Source organism: Cryptotermes secundus, unplaced genomic scaffold, assembly GCF_002891405.2.
Source record: "Cryptotermes secundus unplaced genomic scaffold, Csec_1.0 scaffold1232, whole genome shotgun sequence".
Classification (NCBI taxonomy): Eukaryota; Metazoa; Arthropoda; class Insecta; order Blattodea; family Kalotermitidae; genus Cryptotermes; species Cryptotermes secundus.
The window spans coordinates 536,545-558,768 of record NW_019719383.1 but is presented as its reverse complement, the minus strand read 5'-3'; the positions used below and the strand labels follow the sequence as shown (position 1 = coordinate 558,768).

Below are 22,224 nucleotides of genomic sequence, written 5' to 3'. Positions count from 1 at the left end.
AATCAGGAGGCTTCAACAATAGCGGAAGTTCTGGTTGCCAACCTCTTCTGCCGCTTCGGCATACCTCGAGAGTTGCACAGTGACCAAGGCCGTAACTTCGACTCTCATCTACTGAAAGAAGTTTTGCAACGCCTGGGAGTGAGCAAGACGCTCACCACACCCCTGCACCCACAGTCGGATGGCATGGTGGAACGCTATGTCAAGACCATCGAGGAACACTTGCGGAAGGTCGTCTCATCGCACCAAAGGGACTGGGATGAGAGGTTACCCCTCTTTCTCCTAGCTTACAGGGCATCCGCTCACGACACTACGGGCCTGACCCCTGCTGGCCTAGTGTTCGGACGAGAACTACGACTACCTTGCGACCTGCTCTTTGGAGTACCCCCAGACAAAGAACAACCCACAACCGATTATGCAGCAGACTTAGTTGATCATCTGCACGACATGCATAATTACGCCCGGCAACGCCTTAAGCTTGTCAGTGACCGGATGAAAACTCGGTACGATAAACTGGCCAACTCCGCAGGTTACGACGAAAGGCGACAGAGTCTGGCTCTATCGCCCAACCCGCAGAAAGGGGAAATCGCCGAAACTACAAGCATCATGGGAAGGTCCTTACAAAGTAGTGACCAGGATAAATGATGTGGTTTACCGAATCCAGAAGACCCCTAGGTCAAGGATGCTGGTTGTACACTTCGACCGGCTCGCGCCTTATCATGGAGCTGCTCGAGACGAGCAACCATAAAAAGGGGGTGGATGAAGCGGTTGGAGAGCAGAGCAACGGGGAGAAGAGAAACTGTAGCAGGATACAAAGAAGATGCTGCAAGAACAGCCTCCAAAGAAAAGGAACGGGGGAAGCACCGTTAGGCTATTCGGGACGAACAGCCTTAAGGAGGGAGCAGTGTGACATGTTGACCCCTACCTCCCCAGCTGCACGTAGCTGTAACGTAGCGCTCGCGTAATAGGAGAGTAATCACCCCGCAACAGTGTTAACAGATTAATGCGATTAGGGTTACAAAGTGTGAAACCCCTTAACTGCGAGATAAGTAATTGTAGCCGTTTCTTGTAGATTGTTGAATAAACTAATTAACGATCTCTACGGCGTATTCAGTAACAAGACACGTTACAATATTATAAGTTATCCATGAATATATTTTTATTATTCAAGGAAAAAAAAAGTACCGTATTTACGTAAGTGTAGGCCGCACATTTTTTGCCAAAAATTCAACAGGAAAACTCGGGTGCGGCTTATATTCGAAATCACACTTCAGTTAAAAAATTATATTCATAATTAGTAATACAGAATGTTCTACTCCTGAAATAAAATTCCAAGAAAATTAATTTTTCTATAATTTCTGTCTGAAAATTGTGCTGCGGCCTGTACACACACGCGGCATATACATGCGTAAATACGGTAAATACAATAGAGGTCTAGGCAATGTACACCCAGCCTAAAACATTATTATGTACCTCGGCCATACGACGTGGCATCTACCAAGCAAATTCAGAAAGTAACATTCGGAGGTGATCCGTGACTTACAGTTAGTGGTTCTGCCGATGGAGGCTCTAGATTTGTTACCTGCTTCATGCGCCTCCAGTATTCCTGTGTTTTGCAACGTTGGTCACAGTTGTCAACAGCGTCACAGTCGAATTGTCGATGTGGTTTAGTTGATTTATTTTTGAGTGTCTGAATGCTATAAACGTGGAAAAGAGGTTTTATAGCTTCATATATCGCACAGAAGTGAGTGCTTTATGAAACGTCAGCTGCATAGGTACTAGAAAATTTGGATATTGTGTATTCAGCAGTGGTGTTTTGGTTTCTGCATCTGGAGACATTTATTTGGTCAACATTCTAGTAAGAACTCAACTCTGAAACATATTACACATAATGGGGAAGCATGAAGTGTGTACCCCTAAATATATTGCGAACAAAATAAAGGCGAAAGGCCTCCAGAAACTTCGATGGTATTGTCAGATGTGCGAGAAGCAATGTCGTGACGAGAATGGTTTCAGGTGCCATATGACGTCAGAATCACATCAGCGACAGCTTCTTCTATTTGCTGATAATGCGGACAGATACATTACTAATTTTTCCAAAGAATTTGAAAGAGGTTTTCTGGAAGTACTAAAACATCAGTTTTGTACAAAACGTGTTCATGCAAATCGTGTGTACCAGGACTATATCTCCGACCGTCATCATTTGCATATGACTTCTACACAGTGGGATGCATTGACAGACTTTGTGAAATGGCTTGGAAGAGAAGGAAAGTGCAAAGTGGATGAGGCTGAAGAAGGATGGTATGTCCAGTATATAGACCGTGACCCAGGAACAGTTGCCATGCAAGAAGCTGTTTCCCGCAAGGAGAAGATGGACAGAGACGACCAAGAGATGATGAGGGCCTTTATTGAAAAGCAAATTGATAAGGGGAAAGAAAGTTCCAGGAATGACACACACGTCTTCACGGAGTTTGTGCGACCAAGTGAGCAACATAAAATTGTTGTAAATTTGAAGCTAGGAACAAAAAGGGATGAGGACATGAAAAATAAAACTTTGGTGGCAGGTAATGCATTGAAGAATGGTTCTTCAGCAGGATACCAAAAAGACTCAAAAGAATCTGGAAGAGGGAGAGGTGAAAAGAGGAAGTTATCAGCCCTTGGTGAGATCATTAAAGATGAAGAGAACAAGAGAGAACGTATAAACAGAAAGGATTACTGGTTGGTGGAAGGAATTGTTGTGAAGGTGATGGCAAAGTGTCTGGGTGACAAATACCACAGGAAGAAAGGGGTTGTGACTGGAGTGCCAGATAAGTGTGTAGCTACAGTATGCATGTTAGATAGTGGACACAAACTGAAACTAGACCAAGAACATCTTGAAACGGTGATACCAGCAATAGGGTGACCTGTGCGTGTTGTAAATGGTGCTTATCGTGGTTGCAGTGCCATGCTTAGGGAACTGGATCAGAAGAAATTCTGTGTAACCATTGAAATATCCTCAGGCCCTTTGAAGGGCAGAATCGTTGACAGAGTGGACTATGGAGATATCTGTAAATTATATAATGTAGATGTGTGAATACCATATAACATTGCGACAGATTGGCAAGTTTAGAGAAGGTTTGGTCCTGTAAGAAATAATAAGAACAAAGCATATAAATTTAACTACAGTACTCTTTGCAGTGAGATATTAATTTTGTAATTCAGTTAATAAGCCATCATTGTAGCATCTCCAGTGAATTATAAAGTGTTACCAACGAGAAGTTTAACTATTGTTCTTCATTTCATATAACTACAACGAATGATATAGGAGCTGTGATTGGGGGTCAGAGTTCAAGTCCCAGTAGGGTGAAGACTGGCTTTGGAGCCTACCCAGCCTTCTGAATGAAGTAATCATTAAATGGGGGTTTCCCTGTATTTATAATTTTGGATCACATGGCAGTGTGGAATGAAGAAGTGTTCTCCAAAACAGTGGCTAACCAGTCCCACCATAGGGTGACGAAATTATAGATAGAATGAAGACAGGTTAACAACAGCCATGAAAGGCAGTGGGCTTCTTGCCTTATATATGTTGGAAATAAGAGCAGAGAACAAAATTTTATGCTCATAATGCAGTGTTGACAAGTACTAGTTTTGTTATATTCTAGAAATTAATTTATGGAATGAATATTGATGTTAGTTGTGCAAAACAGCAATATTAAATTCTCGTATTGTAAATTTCACAGAGTTTATTTGACACCAAGAATTAATGACTGACTGACTGACTGGCTGACCATCAGTCTCAGTGTTACTCTGACTTTGACTTGACATATAGCTCAATTTGACTTTGGCTTTGACTGTATGTCTGAATGGAGACATGGTGTGAGCACTGGAATATAAAAATTAATGAAGATAAGACTCGGGGGGGGGGGATCTACTTTTCTCACAGTTATCATCCGCCTGTGCCTCATCTTACATTGAACTGAAGATATATTCCATTTGTAAACTGTGTAAAATATAGCTAATAAGTCAGAGTCACATTGCGACTAACGGTAGGTCAGTCACTGAGTCAGTAAGTCTTGGTTCCGAGCGTAATCTGGAGCTCATGACCAGATATTTATTACTGTTTGACAGTTACAGTCTTGTTTCTGTGGGACGCCCTCTCTGATGAGGGAACGAGTCTGTCTTTTGTATATGCTGCTGGCCCTTCCCAGCGCAGTCTTCGTTTTTGGGGGGTCCAAGTCCCTTGGTACTTGTGACCACATTTTACTGTCTCAGATTTGACACTTCCCTTTTCGTCGCCTCCCACGACTCGCAGGAAGATGGTGGAGGTAGTCGACCCCACCTCCACATGGGTCAAATTCACATTGCGACTGTCAGTCAGACAGTAAGCCTTTGTGTCAAGCCCCGTCTGAGGCTCATGAGCAGGTATTTTTTACTGTTTCACAGTTACTACGGTCTTGACTTTGTGAGGCTCCTTCTCTGACGAGAGGATGAGTCTTTCTTTCGCGTATGTCGCTGGCCCTTGCCAGCGCAATCTTTCTCGGATCCTAGTCCCTTTGGACTCAGGACCTTATTTTACTATGTCAGATTTGAGACTTCCCTTTTCATCTCCTCATACGACTCGCAGGTTTACGGTGGAGGTATTCGTCCCCACCTCCACGCAGATATATAGTTATAGCTAATAAATAGTCAGAGTCAGAGTTACTTTATGAATGGCAGTTTACCAGCAATCAGTTCTGCTTGGCATCAGGCCCCTTAAGGCCGCCACAAGAGATTTTTTTTTTTTTCCAACTGAACTCTTGCGGTAATAGTCCTTATGGAACATCCTCTCTGACGGGAAGATGTGTCTGTCTCTTATGAATACATTCGACATTTTGTAACGTTTGCTTGAATGTGGGCTGTACTGCATCGCCCCCCTGTGGAGGGGGTTGCTCGGCTGCTGAAGCGAGCAGGGAAATGTATGCTGAAGTTGGAGGTGTTGCACACACTAAATGCTTTGCTGTATACATTTGGGCTATTGACCAACTAACTCCACGAGACGTTTTTAAGACATTGAGTCACTCAGCCATTCACCAAGGTTCATTATCATGTTCACATGAGCCCACAAGCAGAGATGGTAAAGGTAATGATATCAGAGGGCTTGCTTAATTGAGCACCACACCGTGAAGTTATATGGGGGAGTGGAGTTATAGTGCCACCACCTTACCTGTGGCTTGTAGATGCAGGTAAGTGGTTAGCTTAATGCTCGTGCCACTTTACCCCTGATACTCACTGTGTAGGAAGCTGGGTCTGCCACAGAGTCAGTCTGGATGTTACAGAGAAAAGAAAAATCTTACCAATGCCAAGAATCAAATCCAGACTCCTTGGTCATTGAGCACATACCGTAGCCACTGAGCTATCCCAGTTCCTAAACCCAGAGCTGTATCAATGGAAATCTTCTCTGTCACCACACATATCAAAGTCAAACGCGAAGAATTTTTATTTTTTTAATCTCCAAGGGATTCTTCTGAATCTGTTGTTGGAAACAAGATTATGGTATCAAAGATGTAATGGTATATGTGCTGTCCAGCCTGTCGAACTTTGCAATGTCAAAATACTTCTATTTTTGATCCATTCCTATTCTAGCTTTGACACTGTAATGATGTCCATATTCTTCTCTGCTGTGCATTATTTATGAACAGTGACCTTAATAGGGTCATGTTAATGTCAAAAGCATAAAATTCCAGTCATTGAACCTCATTCAAGGTTTTGTCAGCATTGAGATAGAATAAGTCACAACAAATTATAAATAAATATGTAAATTGTTTCCCTTTTCCAGTTGGGAAGTGAATACAAATGCTAGTGGGTCCTAAGCTGCTGTCAGAAGTTCACAACACAAGCATTGACTTCTACAGTTACTATCTCTGGAGACAGGGACTAGCCCTATCAGTTGGGCCCAGCTGAGTAGGTTTCACTTGAAAACAGAGAGAGCTCCCAGTCTCCGAAACGTTGTGTTTGAAAGATAGAGAGGATGGTGGATAGTGTTCAGAAACATAATACTTGTATTTGTCCTAATATACTACCGTTACAAATTTTTCAAATCTTATACTGAACGTAAGTTGAATTCTGGCGAGCGACCTTAATGAACAGCCTCATCTGGAATTCTGGTGGTGTCTGTTTTTTTTTTATTTGTTTTTTTGCAGAGGTCTCCGTGGATTAAAGATATGAGAGGCACCTCATATGAATGAAGATTCTACACCAGTTTTCATCTTTCTTTTCTTTATGCCTTCCTGCCCCCAACTACCCAGTATTTTTTACTATAATGCAATTGAGACATGATGTACACTGTAGGAGAGCAATGAGTTCAAGGAGAGAGATGTGGGTAAGTCATGTAGTGCACATGCAACAGTGAGAAATGCATACAAAGAGAAGAAAACCACTTGGGAGACCTGAGTGCGAATGGAAAGTTGCTATCAAGATAGATTTTAAAGAAATAATTTGGAAGGGTTTGTACTGAGTCTGTTTGCCACAGAATATGGGGCCATGTTGAGCACAGTAATGAGCCCTTTCTGGCTTTCTCAACAAATCCTATATGTACTGCTCTTCTCCCCTATGCCTGCTATATGAGCTGCCCATCTCATCCTCCTTGTCTCTAGCTTTTAGCTACAATAAATAACTTCATGGAGCTGAGTGAGTCATTGAGAAGCCATCAGTTGCTGTGCCACTGAAGAATTTCCCAACATTGTATAGAACCTGGAAGTTTATTGACATGTTTGCAAAAACCCATCACAAGTCCTTATCTTGAGCCATGTGAATCCAGTCCACACCACTCCATCCTATGTCTCTTAAAGATCCACTCAAATATTATCTTCCCACCTGTGCCTAGTCCTTCCTAGTGGTCTCTTTCCTTCTGGCTTTCTCAGCAAATCCTATATGCATTCCTTTTCTCCCCCATGCCTGCTATATGAGCTGCCCATCTCATCATCCTTGACTTGATCATATAATTATGCTTGGTTGAACAAAGGTTACAAGTTGTGGAGCTCTTCATTATTATGGTTTTAGGTACCAAAGAAAGCAGATATTATCTGTACTGCCGCAGTGACCGATAGTTCCTCAGGAAGGTCACTGAGCTATGAACTGAGTACTTTCTAGTGGTCATGATAGCTGTAGAGAAGAGCATCTGTACAAAACAGCTCTTATGAGTATAATGTGATGAGAAACAGCCATAGCAAGGAGAGCATATGCTGTTTAATGTGTGGTGTTGTGCATCCATTTCTGAGAAGGATGTGATGGTTTTTACAGAACTGTACAAATTTGGAGAATGCTTTAGTGGATCAATATGGTGAGACATACCCAGTGCCTCATGATGCAAATCAGGCCATGAATGTAAAATCTGAGGCAGTCTCAGATGCAGAAGAGAAAGAGGATCCTGTCCCAATAACATTTCCGGAAATAAAGGCTGAACCTGAGGTGAGCTGTATGTGCACTGATAGGCAGATGACACAAATGTACAGAAATGCTACTTGTCTCTCTGATATCCATCTCTGTGAACATGAAACAACTCCACTGCGCTGTTGACTAGATTTTGAAGGTTCTTTTTCCCCCTGAAATGTCTCTAGGCAACTGTAGTACTTTGAATGCTGCATGTGAGGTACCACTCCACTAAGCAGTGCTTTGTTACTACATCATAGAGTTTCCAGGATCTATAAATGCTGAAGTTTATCATTTGTTTGTTTTCTCTCTTTGATGCAGTCTGTATCCATGTAATAACATAGAGCTGTCATTATGTTGAGGATTTGTTATAGGATAATTAATGATTCTCTATAGCTTTGTGATAATGTTTGACAGATTATAGACACGTGTTGCGTGTTGCCCTTTGAAGTAAATTTAATATACCTGACACTGTTGGAGTGGCCTCTGTACCTGGTGTCAGCTGATTGGTTGTCATGACAGATTTCTTGTTGTTTTCTGTTAGACAGAAAGGTGACTAAAAATTAGATACAGAACACACTTTTCCAGTCAAATTTATGTATTATAAATCACATATTGTAAGCAACAATACTCACATTCCCATTTATTATTATTTTCATTAGAATGATGGAATTTGGGAATGTGAAATACACTCTTTTCAACAAGATTAAGACTGCATTTAAAGATATAAAAAAATGTGATATATTCATCTTCACTAGTTCAGTACTGGGCAGAATAATATGGCAGAAATAACAACATATCTTAAATAAATGTAACGAATACTGACAATCTGGTATCTATTCATATTCCAGTTCAGTTATGGAAAGGTTTATATGGCAAAAGTAACATATATCTTACAAAGAAATGCAACAAATACTGAAAATCTGGTATCTATTCATATTCCAGTTCAGTAATGGAAAGGTTTATATGGCAAAAGTAATATATCTTACAAAGAAATATAATTAATACCGACAATCTGGTATCTATTCATATTCCAAGTCAGTAATGGAAAGCTATAAACCTTTCCACTTCAGTATTGGATACATTTAATGAAACAGGTAAAGAAATTACATAAATAGTCCTACCCACAAAAAATCCTGATACTGATTCTGCTTCTCAGTGTTTGACACTGAGGTGGATTACTTGAACTTTGCAAGTCAGTTATAAAGTAATGCCTCTTCATTCTTACCTAGTACACATAAACAAGAACCATGTGTGTCAGAAAACAATTTCCCATACAATTCTTGGTTGAAATATAATCTGCTGAAGATAAAGGCCAGAATGAACTCTGACCAAGTGAATTTCTAATATTCTGAGACGAAGGAAACATGTTTGCAAAGAGGGGAATAGATGGAGCTCAAGTTCAAAATAAGTTTCCTCTATGTAATCGAACTGTGGTTGACCATGTTATCATTCACTGCAACATGTTTGCAAAGTGGGAAAGAGATGGAGTTCAAGTTCAAAGTAGGTTTCTTGTGTGCAATCGAACTGTGGATGACGATGTTATCATTCGCTGCACAGTAGTTTTTCTGTTGCTGCACTGCAACTGCTTGTCACCAGGTATACTTTCTCCAACTTATGAAACATTTAATGATGCTCATGTGACTAGTTGGCACACATATTCTTCCAGTAATTCCATAACTTCTGTCAATTTCCAGGGTTGGTATGGGCAGGACATTATAAGGGAAAAATGAAGAAGCATTACTTTCCTAATGACTTACTGATGAGACAGTATCTTCATCTTCCTTTCTGTGGCCCTCTGCCTGGCTGCTTCAGTCATCAACCTGTTTCTTCGCTTACACCACCAAGGAATGTAAATTCGTGTGAGACATCTCACAATACTATCTACTATTTTTGGTGGTGAAGCAAACAGCCAGAACACCTGATCCACTTGAAGTCAACGGTGCTCTTGATGGCAGCTGTGATATGCTGCTCCACTGAATTCAATTGGGCAGCCTCTGTCATTACAGACTCCATCAGAGTTACAGCAGTACCAACAGTCGTCACCAACTTCTCAGAAGGATATGTGAGAGACTATTCTGTATCACTGCACTCCTTGAAATATATGAAGACATTGGCTGATAGCAGCACTTCAGATGTCAGGCATGTCATACATGCATCACAGTTGACACCATGAAGCACCTGTCTGGCAATGGAACCACTGACGTAAGCTACTGAGAGCACTTCCATGTCACCAACAGGTACTGCAGGACTCATGTCCATCTGTACTTGCTGAGCAACATGGAAACTCTCAGGCATACCAGCAGGGGTTTCCTTGTCATGACTTGTGGAAGGATACTGTGAAGCAATTTCAGGCGGCCTGAAAAGCGATTGTAGATTATCCAGAAGAGTAGCACCATCATCCTCACAATTAGTTTCCCCCAGTCCTCTAAATGCAAGGCCATTGATAATACTGCTCTTCAGGGCATCTACAAACTGTCCCACAGTTGGGTTATTGTTCAAACCACAATTCAAATGATTAGCTCCAAATGTGTTCTCCAGGGGATCCTGATTCAGGTTTTGGGTGTGAAGGTACTCAAAACCCGCCTCTTTCAGTGCCCTCCACACATGCTGGGCAGCAGTGATGTCAATCAGCCACCCATTCTGTGAAGGAGGAGGATGAAGAAAGACAGGTTTACCATCCTTGAGGAAGATCCAACTCTTTATCCCCATACTTGCCTTTTTACAGAGCTCTATATGGGGACTGTTGTCACTGAGTGGGCAACGCAGTGTTTTCCCTCGGCCAACACTTGTTCCCCCATTGAAACTATAGAAGAGGTTGTCAACCTCCTCGACAAACACAGCTGTTGCCATGTACTCGCTTCTGCACCCACCTGAATGGGGTGGGGGGGGGGAGAAACACAGGTTAGTGTGCCTCCTTACGTGGTGAATTACAGTTTCTTTACATTGGAAAATAACACATTACTTTACAAAGGACTAACGTTATACAAAACTTGTACATTTCATTACATGATTCCTCATATTAAAATCTTTGCCACCTAATTCACTGATCTACTGATCATTTCAGTATTTTTCAACAGTATGCATTTTGTCCTTGGTCTGTACTGAATAATAATTAGGACATATTCTGAAAGTGTACAGTACTTTCTTATCAGTTCAATATCAATTTGAGTAATTATTAATATATATATATACATATAGATGTGTGTGTGTGTGTGTGTGTCTTACAAGTAGAAGTATATATGTTAACCCAGAAATATTATACATAGAAGATGTTTGCATATTTTTAAAAACATATTCTGGAATAGAACATCGTTTAACATGCTATACTTCTATGTATGCGAGTCAAAAAGAAACCTTAAATATTTCTTTGGGTATTATTTATTGTGCACAAGTGGTACAAAGCTGTATCACTTTTCAACATAATCTTCCCCACGCTCAATGCAAGTCCTCCAGCTCTTACAAAGTGCATGAATTCCTTTAGAAAAAAATTCTTTTGGTAGTCCGCACAACCACTCATGCACCACATGGTGTGCCTCTTCATCAGAACGGAACGTCTTTCCTCCCATTGCTTCTCTGAGTGGTCCAAACATGGAAATCACTTGGGGCAAGGTCTGGTGAGTATGCCGGATGAGGAAGACACTCAAAATGCAGGTCATTGATTGTTGCAACTGTTGTACGGGCAGTATGGGGCCTTAAATTGTCATGTTGCAAAAGGATACCTCTGGACTGCAATCCACGTCACTTTGATTTGATTGCAGGCCGAAGATGATTTTTTAGGAGATCTGAGTATGATGCACTGGTGACAGTGGTCCCTCTAGGTGTGTAGTGCTCCAAAATGATGCCTTTTTCGTCCCAAAAGAGAGTCACCATAACCTTCCCTGCTGATGGTTGGTTGCTCAGGTTTTCCTTCAAATTTATAATGTTATCAAAACTGCTCTTCATGCAAATGGTTACAGATATGAAAAATTGATACTCTTCCCTTGTCTCTATTTGCAGGATCCTGCTATTTATTGTCTTCATTCATCTTGATGTTCCTTCATATGGATTCAAGCACCAAGTATGTGCAATATCTACGAAGTGAACAGTTTCTTCCTTATTTTAATTATGTTCTCACTTTTTGTGCATATGATATGACAGCTGAGAAAATGTGAGAATAGTCCAAGAAGATTCCAGTAAAGTGGCCATAAAGAGTATTTGCAAATGAAATGGAAATAATCATCAGACATGATCATGGAAGTGAATATTTTTTAAGGCCCCTAGATTGTTGTTCTTATTTTATGCACATGTGCGTGCACGAACACACACTTAATAAAATGGGCTATATTTGAAAGGCACTGCACTGAGAGCTGTTAGTTTCAGCTCTACCTCATCAATTGTTCACCTGGCACTGTTAAAGGTAAAGCTGCCCCTGTAACAGACTGTGGAGGCACATTGGGTTGTGAGAGGTTGAGGCTCCCACATTTTCTGGACAATTTTTTCACAGATGGAAGTAAGGTTGTCAGCCTTATGCATCAGCTGCTCTTTACATCCCAGGAAGAATCCTGGGATTCATTTCTTTTAGAGGCTGAGTCAGCCCCAGTGCCATAGTGTGGCTGGAAGGATTAGGTCAATTGAAAAGTCCAATGACCTCATTGGGATTCAAATCCTTGACCTTCTGCCTTGTAGAAAAGTGCCTCAACTAATTACACTACTGCATATACTTAGAACTTTTAACAGCAGTAAATGAAGAGAATGAAGGTAATTAAGATCTCATTGCACAAAGTTCATATCGCTTGACAGGATTCTGAAGCAATGCAACCCTCAACAGCTTAACTCATGTGTGTGTCAGATTCCAGAATGCATGGTCATAATGAAGCAATTCAAAGTGATATAGTCCAAGGCCAAGGGCTTTCAACTATTGTGGCATTTTAAAATAACGAAAAGATTTTTTATAATGTTGTATTTTAGTGTCCTGTTGCACTGATCCTCATCCATGGTATGTATATAATGACCGTCTTGTAGTGCACTCAATTTCACATGTCGCTTCACTACATATTTCGGCAACATTGTGCAATCCTCAGGTGCTTTATTTAAGCTAAGCTCGCAGCCAAAAACGAAAGACACATCACAAGACACAGTACACAAAAATTATAGGAAAAACGACTCCCATAGTGGAAGAACGATACAATACGTGAATTTGAATTAAGACACATAAGATGAATAATCTTAACAAGTTTTAGGGTATACAAATTTTATTATAGTTGATGAAGAATGTACATTTTAATAATTTTATGAAAAACACACGATGGCAATCAATGCAATAGCTTAGCAATAGCCTCGAGCAACTGAGGTCAGTTTTTGTGCATTTTTCTGCACAGATTTTGCATAAAGTCACGATAATAAACTACTGTGACACTTTTCCCGCATGGAAGTCTGTCTGTCACGATCGGTCACGATCGTCACGATCATTCCTTTGCGATCATAAGCAAAGATCNTGAGATCGTCAAAATTTTTTTGGTCGTGGGGAAGATGGACCTCTCCACTCGTTGGACTGTGATTTCAGCTGTGGATTTCTGTCGGGTATTTTCCACGTAAATTTTCGATCTTAATGTACGACCTTTGATCTTCAACAGTCACAATACCCGAGAACCGTGCAGGCTCCATTTCTAACTCACGTTATTTAAGAACAGAGTACATTATAAATGAAACAAACTAACGCGCTTCTTTCTCAAGCCCTGAACTGTGACTGACGTGAGACCCACTGTTGTTGCGTCATCTAATCCGCAGTGTTGCCAACCTGTGCATTATTTATGAAATGACCCACGTATTATATTATATTAATAGAAAACTCTGTGGCCTGTAGTCCACAAGCGAACTCGACTGACCGAGCCACTACCGCTTGGCGACGAAGTTAGTGCCAACTTTAGTGGAAAGAGCGTGCCGCGTGGTCAGCGCAGAGGATCCCCACGGCAGTTAATAGAAATTTTCCTTCGAATAGGTCTCGCCTGGGTGATATTCTTACTAAAAAACTATTAAAAGAAAGAATAGAAAATCAGTTTTCAAAAATATATATAAATCTCTCTTTGACTTGTTTTCTTTTGTCTGATAATTTTGAACATCCTTAATCGAACCATGGCTTATGCTTCGTCAGTTCATAATAACCTAGACCCTCTTTGGCAGAAATGTTGATCTTTTCTCTAATATTAACATCAACCTCAGTGTCTAAGTTTTCCAAAGCCAGGAACCTATTTAAGATTTCAACACGATACTGCTCTTTACCCTCTACCTCGTTTCAATTCTTGAGGTCGAAACTCTCCATGTGAATACTGTGCGCTATTTGTTTGCTCACTGCCAGTCTTTCCCTAAACTTTGCCACCACCAGGTAATGGTCAGTAACACAATCTGCTGCCCTGAATGATCGGACATCAAGTATATTTGAGTGCCGTCTCCTATCTATCAAAATATGGTCGAATTGTTTGTGTCTTCGCACCAGGAGATATCCAGTTACATTTTATTAAAAATAAAAATAATGGAGTTATTATTTTCAAACTAAGTATAGATTTCGCTTGGCGTATGACAGCAAAAATTAGAGAAAATAAACAGAAAAATCATTTAAGTGTAGCTAGAACACGCGTTGCCTAGAATAAAAATGCCTTGAGAACAATAAAATATAAAAATTATACTAAAATAATTTATCTAAACTACGTCCAGATTCATTCTCAACTGAATTAGAGCCGTCGTCACAAAAAATATATTAATATTGGAAATATTTTCTCGAACACGCCCTGTCTGGGCTATAAACTTACTAAAAAATAAATAAAAATAAAATTACAACAGCAATAAATTTTCAAAAATGCATATAGATCTCGCCTCGACTGTGTCACAGCCATAATTAGAAAAAATGAAAAAATATATACACTGAGTCTTGAATACGCGACGCCTATATTAAAGCCCCACACAAAAAATTATAAGCATGATACAGAAATAATTTATCTAAACTAAGTTGCGATTCCTTCCCCATTATATTACTGTTTTCGTCAAAAAAATATAAACTTATTTATCATTAATGGTAATTTTCTCTCGAACACGCTTCGCTTTGGTTTCGTCCTTACTAAAAAATAATAAAAAATAGCCTTTTTCAAAGAAGTATATAACTCGCTTGGCCTGTTCACAGCCATAATTATAAAGAAAAGAAAATTTATCTAATGTGAGACTCGACACCGCCTCACCTAAATGTTAAGACAAATCTAAAAATAATACAGAAATAATTTATCTAAGCAGAAACGCGATTCACTCTCCACTCTAGTACAGCACTCATGACAATAAATTAAACAAAATAAAACATATGTATTATTAACGGAAAATTTCTATCGAGAATGCCTCGCTTGGGTGGTAGCCTTATTAAAAATTTGTTAACACTAGAAATAACACATTAATAATTTTTCAAATTAAGTAAAGTTATCGCTTCCCCGTGTCACAAATACAAAAATAATTTAGCTAAACTGCGACTAGAACTCGCCTCGCCTAAGATTTCTTTCCCTTCTAGAAATAAACTGCAATCTGCGAAGTGGAACCAGGAGTACAGAATACAGGCGGTCTGCCTGTGAGGATGTGACGTGTGACTGAAAGATTTTGTGTATTATGTGCTAGTGAGTGATAGCTGAGATGTGAGCAGTGAAGTTTTATTGTGTGAATTGGAGGCTTTATTTGGAGCTTGTGATTCACTGAGAATGAATACGAGGAAACTAGTGCAGATGAACTGAGAAGATAGGCGCGTAGTGACTGTAAGTTGTGTAAATCAGTAAGTGTTAGAAGTAATTGTACTTACGAACTGTAAGTGGTTCTTATTAACAATGACCAATCCAAACCTCGCTTCAGTCGCCCAAACCCTTTACAACGTATAAGAAGAGCCAGTTGCTGGCTTTGCTGCCCCTAACCTTTACCCAAACCGTCATATAGCTGTCGTCACCGCAATTTGACAGTGGCACAAACAAAATCCTAAAATCCTGATTTTTCCTAGTAACAATTTCTACTCTGTAGAGGTCTGAGGGAGAAAAGTTGGGATGGTAGGAATTTTAAAATTGTATTTCCACTTTCACCTGGTTCGGCGTGTGTTCAGTAACTTGGCCAGCGTTTACCTACAGTGTGTGTAATTAGGCATATTTTAACTCCTCAAGCGAACTATATCGACTGAGCGACAGCCGCTTGTCGGCGAAGTTTAATGCCAACTTTTGAATATAGGCTTATTAGAGAAAAAATAAATCTCATTATTACATCAGGTATCTGGAACTGCCTAACCGAATTTCGCCTATTCCGCCCAATGTTAAATCTAATCAATTGCTCTTTCTAAATTAGTCATCCAAATGAATCAAGTAGAAATGCCTTTCGAATTATTTCGGATGACCCGATGTCCTGGGCAGTAAGAAGTAAGTATCCACCGCCTGAGCATTCTCTTTCTGTCTCAGCACCCCGACCTGACTTCGCCATTCATTCATTCGTTCATTCATTTATTTCATTTCCATCGTCTTGATCCATCAAGACGATCAAGACCCCATGAACTGGTGCGCGTGCCGCTTGCTACGTTACTCTTTCCTAAGTTTTTATTTTAAATTAGCGAACACGAATGAACGACATGGTTTCAATAAAGCCGTTCTGTATGCCAGTCTTTCCCTGATCGTATAAACCGTATAGACTGCGAATCACGAGTCAGCGAGATTCTCATTACGACTCTCGTCTTCTGGAATTGTGAGGCCGTGCTGTTTGGTACACAGGTGTCAGCGTTTCTGAGGAACCGTTTGCCTCATTTTCAGGATACAATAGTGATTGTGATCTCGTTAATTTAGTTTCGGATGAATTTCCAGTCTTCCATGTTTGTTGTAGAAGAGCGGGTTGTCTCATAGGTATCTAGAAACGTTTCGTGGCCTCCTTCTTCAGGCCAGAACATGGGATGTTAGCCGTTTAGCCTGTTAGATGTTTGCATGGGGAAATCTGATGCCTCCAGTAACGTTTGAGAGGAAAGTTCTGTCTCCAGCCTTAGGATTAGAATAAAAAAGTGTCGCCGTGTAGTTTACCAAATTACTCGACGCGAGTCCCAGAAGACGAACTTTGTAGAAATAGGTGGAGTTTCCTGTGTCGCTATATCGACTGCGCTTCTCGGGCTCCCTCAGTATTGTTTTTAGGTCTCAGTATCCATTTAGAAGTTCTCGCCCATCTCAATATACAGGTCCACAGTGAAACAATTTAAGGACAGAAAGCGTAATAATTTCTTCCCAGAGGTCGTTGTTGGTGGTATTCACCGTATTGACATTACACGAAAAGAATCCCACGGCCAAATCCTAACACCCAATATTGAAGTAATAAAAAAATCTGTCCCGAATTTGTAATTTTCATGAGAATGGCGATAGATAATTCTCTATTGTGGGGAAAAAATAAATATAAATGCAAAAAAGGCCTTGGAAATGCCCAACATGATTACGCGACAGATAACAAACAGGTTTTTGGCAGATCCATCTGCTGTGCTACATGTACACCAGCCCGTCCAGTCCAGTCAGCTGTGATGACTGTGATCGCTGTGATACAGAGGCCACCGGAGACCACGAGTGACCACGACCCCTACGATTACAACCATTAAAACAAACTCTTGCGACGTCGGTACTGGGCGGTTCTGGGTATATGGATATTACACCTTAGCTGAAAGTGTGTAAGTTGTGGCTGTTCTTAGGGAATCATTCGAGAGAAATTCGATTTCCTCATATTTTGAGAAATTCCCCGATATTATTCCGCTGTTGCAAGTTCTATTTGGGTATCTGCTAAACTCCGCAGCGCCCATTCTGAGGGTGATGTTTGTAGTAGAATGCACATTTTTACTGTTTTATGCACATTCTCGCCTGTTCCACATACTAATCCGACTTATAAAGGAAGTCCTGAAAGCTGATCGTGGATGGTGAACAGGTTGAAGTTGAAGGGCATAAAAATGCATTTTTCGGCCATGCGATGTAAATATATAGAGTAGGTTTGCTGTTTGTAGGACGTAGCTCCGTGCAGTCTGGTAGGCTTGCACCGACGTTTTGGAAGCAAGAGGTTCAGTTAGAGTGGGTGAACTGTCTGCCCTCAAAACTAAGCAACAATTTGTTAAGACTACACAACGTGTAATAAGGCACAAAGCTTCATAATCTCTGCTGGCCTCTGTTGTGAGAACGAAGAAATGCACGTCACTTTATAACTTCTGTATCACTGTAGTTTTATATATGTACAACTTCTATATCACTAGGATTCTTGTAAATCAATTCATTTGTCACCCACAAAAGCATCATGTGTGATAAAATAAAGTTTCAAGATTATGAAAGATTCTGCATTCTCTTGCAGCAGGAATGTCGAGAATTCTGCTACAAAGAGCTGAAGAAACATTTCCTGCTGAGACAGAAAGGATGGTGAGTGTTTTGTGCTTGTGTGCACAGACAAGAATTTTGTCATGAGTCAGTTCTCGTTTCTTAAGAAACTAAACTCTTTATGCCAAGCTTTTGTTTGTTTTCATAATCCATCTGGGGAGTTTACTTATTTCATAACATTATAACAGTTTGCTATGTTATGTGGGAGAGGAATCAATTCAAGGGGAGTGATAATGGGTAGGTTCATATAGCACACATGTGAGAATGAGAAGTGTGAACAAAGATTTTGACAGAAGGCCTAGTACAATGAGACCACTTGGGAGACAATTGTGAAGATGGATTTTTGGATGGGGTTTTGGACTGGGTTTGTTTGTGTCAGGATGGAAAGTCATGATAGGTATGTGTGAACTCAGTAATGAGTGCTTAGGTTCCATAAAGAGCAGATACGTATTGTCTGTACTTCCACAGGGACCACAGGTTTCTCAGGAAGGTCCCTGCATTGTGAACTTAACACTTGCTAAGATTATGAAGTGTGTAGAGGAGAAATCTGTAAAGTGCAGCTTTTATGGGTTACATATAATGAGAAACAGCTACAGCAAGGAGAGCATGTATTGTTTCATGTATGGTGTTGTACAGCCATGACTGATAGAGGATGTGATGCCTTTACAGAACTGTACAAATTCAGAGAAGGTTCTAGTGGGTCCATATGGTGAGACATACCCAGCAAGTCATGATGCAAACCAGGCCATGAATATAAAAGCTGAGGAAGTCTCAGATGCAGAAGAGGAAGCAGATCCTCTGCAAATAACAGTTCAGAAGATAAAGGCTGAACCTGAGGTGAGCTGTATGCTTCTGTATGTCCACTGTTAGGCAGATATTACAGATAGGCAGTAATTGCAGTTGTCTCTCTCATCTCCATCTGTCTGTGCTCATGGGACAGCTCCACTATGCTGCTGACTCGCCTTTGAATGTCTTTTTGTGAAGTGTCTAGACAGTTGTAGTTTGTTGAATGTATGCTGCTTGTGATGTACCACTTCCATTTCCTTTTAAGCAGTTCTGACGTAGATTAAATTGAATTATGCATAAATGGAACGGTGTTTGAGATAAATTCTGCGGCAGCAAAAATCCTTAGGGAGTGACAGAACTGTTCACAGTTAGTTACTGGTACACTTCTTAGAACTAAGAATTTAAATTACTAGGACTCTTTTATGCTAATTACAGTGAACTTCACAAAGTATTTATAATGTGATTAACAGGTTTCAAGATTACAAACGATTCTGTGACTGTTTTGTGCTTGTGTGCACAGATAAGAATTTTATTATACTTCAGTTCTCTTGGTCAGAGAAAGTAAATATTTTGTGTCCCGCTTTTGTTTGCATAATCCATTTGGACAGTCCCTTACACTTGGGTGATAATGGTTTGGGATATTATGTAGGAGAGCAATGAGTTCAAGGAGAGTGATTTGGGTAAGTCATGTAGTGCCCATTCAACAGTGAGAAATGCATACAAAGTTTTGCACGGAAAACTTGAGAGAAGCAGACCAGTTTGGAGACCTAAGTGCAGATCGAGAGATGCTATTAAGATGGATTTTAAAGAAATAATTTGGAAGGATTTGTACAGGGTCTGTTTGCCTTAAGGTGGGAATACACGAGCGCACCACTGCTGTAATGCAACATAGATTGAACAGGATTCGCGACTTATTTGCCCTTGTTTACGTGACTTTGAACACATGCAGCGCGTGCCTCAAATGCCATGCAGCGATATGGTTCCTGTTGGTTTTTCTGACGAACAAAAAGGGATTTGTTGCCGCAGTGTGTTCGGGTTCGGTTGCGATTTGTCTCATGAAGTGCACACGCCTCAACCGTGGAGTGGTCAGGAGAAGATATTTTGGGGCTCATAGAGGCAAACAAATAATTCCCTCTACTCTGCTATAACTACCGCAGCACCACTGCAGGCAAGTAAAGCTTCCTTGTCTTCCATGGTCATGTGGACGGCGAAGACAGAATGGAACTGAGGTGCTCGCAGCTTGCGTGCCCCATTAAGATGGTTCGTTGCGTGCACGTTACTTGTTCGAGGTGCACCAAATCACTCCACGCATCACTTATAATGCCACGTTAAAGCCGTGGCGTGCTCGAGTATTCCCACCTTTAGGAGGCAGAGCCATGATGAGCATGTCTGAGCACAGTAATGAGCTCTTAGGTAGCATAACTAACTCCATCGAGCTGAGTGAGTCCTTGAGAAGCTAGTTGCTTGGCCACAGAAGATTTTCCCAACAGTGTACAGAACCTGGAATTTTATTCACGTGTTGGCAAAAACCCGTCACACGTCCCTATCCTGAGCCATTTGAATCCAGTTCACACCACCCCATCCTATGTCTCTTAAAGATTCATTTAAATATTATCTTCCCACCTATGCCTAGGTTTTCCTATTAGTCTCTTTCATACTGGCTTTCTCGTCAAATCCTATATGCATTCCACTTCTCCCCCACACCTGCTATATGAGCTGCCCATCTCATCCTCCTTGTCTTGATCATATAATTATGCTTGGTGAACGAAGGTTACAAGTTGTGAAGCTACTCATCATGATGATTTTACGCACCAAAACAGCAGATGTTTTCTGTACTGCAACAGTGACGGATAGTTCCTCGGGAAGGTCACTGAGCTATGGACTGAGTACTTTCTAGTGATCATGATAGCTGTAGAGAAGAGCATGTGTACTGCTGCAGTGACCGATAGTTCATCAGGAAGGTCACTTAGCTATGAACCGAGTACTTTCAACTGATCATTATAGCTGTAGAGAAGAGCATGTGTACTGCTGCAGTGACCGATATTTCATCAGGAAGTCACTGAGCTATGAACTGAGTACTTTCTACTGATCATGATAGCTGTAGAGAAGAGCATGTGTACTGCCTCAGTGACAGATAGTTCATCAGGAAGGTCACTGAGCTATGAACCGAGTACTTTCAACTGATCATGATAGCTGTAGAGAAGAGCATGTGTAATGACCGATAGTTCCTCGGGAAGATCACCGAGCTATGAACCGAGTACTTTATACTGATCATGATAGCTGTAGAGAAGAGCAATATTATATTTAAGGATCCTGTTGCACTCTACACGATAAATGACGTAAACTCTGTCCCAATATATTACTTGTCCTTGATTTTGCTCTCCTCTGCACTACATGTTTCGGCCTGAAACGGCCATCATCAGGTGTATACACTCACGTTGCTGTTACACTGCGCTTAGATTAATATTTAACATTTAAAAACACATTGTTCCTTTCCTTGTTATTATGAACATCTATTTCGTTGATATCTGGGTTATAGATTATTTTACACACGTTAATATTGATTTTCTTGTGGTAGCACTATAAAATCTTTAGTTCTAATTTATAAAATCCTTTAAAATGTTTCTCTAAATTTTAAAATTCAAAATTTAAAATTGTTAGGGTTACTCGCCCTATGTCTAAAGTGCTGAAGCAGCTTGTTCTTGTTTCCACACTGTATAGGTGTTATTCTGTGTAGTCTTCCTGTGTGCGTGCCGTTGTGTGCTGAGCATACATGGTATCTCTGTTTTTGGAAAGAGACTATCCAGGAAAAGTGATAATGTGGTAGTTTTTCCATTTGCTTTCCGCATCGCAGTAGAGCAGCTGTTCAAACCACTCTGATCACGCCTGTTGCTATATGAACTTGAACCATCTTGAGCATCATTTGCTCTGTGCTTCAAGTCGCTACTGATGACGCTGCTTCCGGCATCAGTTTTTGGTGTCTCTCTTGGTCTGATGCCTACCCTTTGACCTGTCCAGCAAGGGAGGCCCTGCCAGTAGCTACACTACTGCTGGTATAGCTCTTAGGGTCCTTGGAAGAGTTACATGCTCAAAGACAAAGCATGCAGGAGACCCTAGAAGAGAAACTTGGTGCAATTGAAGGTGAAAGCGGAAATGCTGAAGCGCAGTGGAACAATATAAAAGAATGCATGTTAGATACTATCAGTGATTTGGTTGGTAAAGTTGAGAAGATAGCAAGAAAACCATGGGTTACACAGGAGATGATGAGTAAAATGGAGGAGCGAAGGAAATGGAAGAATGTCAACAATGAAGAAGGCAGGAGGAAATGAAGGAGACTGAGGAATGAATTGAAAAGAGCCACGGACAGGGCCAAAAAGGAATATCTTGAGAAGATATGTAATGAGATTACAGAATTTCAAAGAACAAGACATTATGATTTGATGTACATGAAGGCAAAAGATCTAGGATGGAAAGAGAATCATTGGATTAAAAATTTTGGCATCGAAAACCCCCAGGGGAATAGAATAGTAAATCAGAGGCAAGTGCTGAAAATTTGGGAAAATTATATTATAGAACTATATGATCGACCTAATCGGCCAGAAACCTTAGAAGTTGAACCGGAAGAAGAAGTAGATACAGACGAGAAAGGACCATATATTTTACAAAGTGAGGTGGAAAAAGCTAT

At 40.6% G+C, this 22,224-nt stretch overlaps 1 long non-coding RNA gene and 1 pseudogene across 1 annotated transcript; both read left to right on the top strand.

Moving 5' to 3' along the window:
• The first annotated feature begins 1,626 nt into the window (after positions 1-1,626).
• LOC111866600 lies at positions 1,627-3,260 on the top strand (annotated as a pseudogene).
• Positions 3,261-16,940: 13,680 nt separating this feature from the next.
• LOC111866597 lies at positions 16,941-18,462 on the top strand. The gene is made up of 3 exons (XR_002843174.2): positions 16,941-17,065; positions 17,731-17,795; positions 18,423-18,462. It is a non-coding gene; the product is annotated as an uncharacterized LOC111866597 (long non-coding RNA).
• The last annotated feature ends 3,762 nt before the right edge of the window (positions 18,463-22,224 follow it).